Below are 2,856 nucleotides of genomic sequence, written 5' to 3'. Positions count from 1 at the left end.
CACTATACCAACACTGTGACCTTGTAGTTGTTTGTTCCCCCAGGGTCTCTGGTGGATTAGCTTCCTGCCAGGGAGAACTTCTTGTTATGGAATTGTGTCTCTCCAAAAGCTATGTTGATGCCCAATAACAATAGCAACAACAATAATGCATATTTTAATTTCTTTTTCTACTTCTTTCATGTTACTGAGTTCCTAGGAGAGAGGTTAAACACACACTGGAACCCAAATCTTCATTTTGTGACCAAAGTCTATAAAAATTTTCCAAGTGAAGAAAGCATCTTTCCTCTCTGTCCTTTCAAGCTCTTTCTCCTCATTAAAGCCCACGCTCCTCTTTGCCCCTCATCCATTCCTTTAAATCACAGCACATTTTCTCTCTCTTTCTCTCTCACTGCCTTCTATCCTCTGCACCTTTTAAATAACACCTCCATTTCAGCTCTTTGGGCAGTTAAATGCCAGCTGGGTGTCTTCTCAAAGTCTGTCATTTTCCATTTTCGTTCCTCTCACTGACCTTACAAGTGACATTGGATGCACAAGACTGGGACAGTCATTAGCTTAAAACGCTGTAGGGTAAAAAAAAAATGTTGTACGGTGGTAGGTGTGTTTCGCTGTTAGTTTTTCTGGTTGGGTTTTTTAGAAAAAAAAAAACAACACAAAATTCTCACAGTTCTGACTCATGGGTTTTTTTGTTGTTTTGGGGTTTGGTGTTTTGTTGGTTTTTTTAAAATGTCTAAAACGATGCCCCACTGACCTTTGCTACGATTCCTGACTTTGCTGTGTCTGTACCCACAGAAGGGCTGGAGTGAGTTGGTTAGTGCGTATGACTGTGTGTACATATAGCATGGGATCCACAAGTACCTGCAACCCCAGGTACAGCGTGTTAGGCTGTCAACCCAAAGGTTGTAAGTTTAAACACCCCCGCCCCCACCCCAGATATTCTGTGGAGAAAAGTGGGACTTCTCCGGCAAAGATTTACAGACTCAAAAACACGTCGGAAGGTTGCCATTCATTAGAATTTACTCATCTTGGCCCAAGTTTTCTATCTGTGTTTCTCCTCCTCTAGGGAACATCTTACAGGAAGCTTCTAGGATGTATTTTGTTGTTGTTTCTTGTAATGATTATCATAATCCTGTCTCTGAATTTTCTAAAGCCATCCTGTATCCTTCCAGTTTATTCTATTTAAGTAAAATTCTTGGAGAAATTCAATAGAAGGGAACATCTAGTTGCAACAATGCATCTAATAAATATGAATTGGTTCCATCTTGGAGTTGCTACCGCTGCTGTTTTATGAACCATTACGTTGACTACAATTCATAAAGAATCTTTGCACAACACGGGTCAGAACCCGGCCCTATCCTGCACGTCCTGCCCCATGACCATCAGAGATCAATGGTTTGTCTTTCCTCAATTTACCTCCTGACCTTTGGTGATTCATTAAATGTAAGTTTTATCAGCAGGAAAAGAATCAAGAAGATTTTAAATATTCACTGCTGTAATGTCGAACAAATTAGTTGACCTTCACATAGTTCTGTTGGACTTCTCATATATTTTTAATTCTTGGTAGATTAACAACCCATTTTTATTATGTTTATCTTGGCAAGCCTACTATTCTTAAGATATAGTTATCTTTATGTAGAATTCCTAATTACTCTTACCTCCTGGGAGTCATGCCTTTTGTATTCTCTAATATTATATACTAAATTATATTCACACTAAAATGTATGCTGGAATCCTAATGCTCAGATCTGAAGATGTAATCCTATTTGAGAACAGGACTTTCTTTTTTATCAGTGGAATTTGCTTCATAACCTTAAGTTGTTTTAGGAGGTGTTTTTGTATCTTTTTAAGTTTTTATGGTGATTTGAGTAAAAGCATGAAAAATTCTTCTATTTATATAGGTCTCTTTTCTTGCTATAATTTCTTACTGTAATGTTTTGTAGTTTCCTTTATATAATTCTTTTGCATTTCTGATTATATTTATTCTTAAGTGCTTTGTATGTTTGATATCTATTCTAAATCATAGTATTTTCTTTTTGAGAGTTCTGTTTGTTAATATGGAGGAATCTGACTTATTTTTGTATGTTAATCTTGTACTTTTCTACTTTATAGACTCTCTCAATTAGTTTAAGTGTTTTTCTTGCTAAATTGCTGGAATGTTCTGGGTAAGGATCTTATCTTCTGAAAATAGGAATAATTTTACTTCTTTATCAATTCGGAGGATGTTTCTTTCTCTTCCTTGCCTTACTGATATACCTAGGGCTTCCAAAACAGTGTTGAAACAGAATGGAGACTGAAGGCATCCATATCTGGTTCTTGTTCTCTAGGAAGAATGCTTCCCTTTTATTTCCATTGAGAGTAATATTGACTTCTTGGTTTTGTATATATGCCCCAATTATGCTGTAGAATTTCCCTTCTATTTCCGTTCTGCTAAATATTCTTTTCAGCAGCTGATGTCAGATATTTTATCGTGTCTTTTCTGTAGTAATTGGTATAATCATGTAGTTCCCTTCCTTGGTTTTGTTTATATATTCATTGATACAATAATGTTAAACTATCTTTACATACCTTATATGAATTTCATTTGGTTGTGATACATTTTCATACGATGATAGGCTCAATTGAAAATTTTTTAAATTTTATTTTATACTGATATATTTTTCACACTGGATCTTTCCCATTTCCTTAACCCCAGCTCCAGCAACCCTATGATTAACACCACCCCCCATCCTCATCCCTCTTCTTCCACCCACCCCTCCCTTGGATCCTCATACTCATTCTAAAATAATGGTTTTATATAGTATTTTTAATTTCATAAAATTCTATCATTTTATTTCCAGCCTCATTTCTTTTTTCTTTTTT

Source organism: Elephantulus edwardii, unplaced genomic scaffold, assembly GCF_000299155.1.
Source record: "Elephantulus edwardii isolate Elephantulus edwardi_28Jun2011 unplaced genomic scaffold, EleEdw1.0 scaffold00041, whole genome shotgun sequence".
NCBI classification, from domain to species: Eukaryota; Metazoa; Chordata; class Mammalia; order Macroscelidea; family Macroscelididae; genus Elephantulus; species Elephantulus edwardii.
Note: the sequence above shows the minus strand (reverse complement) of the source record.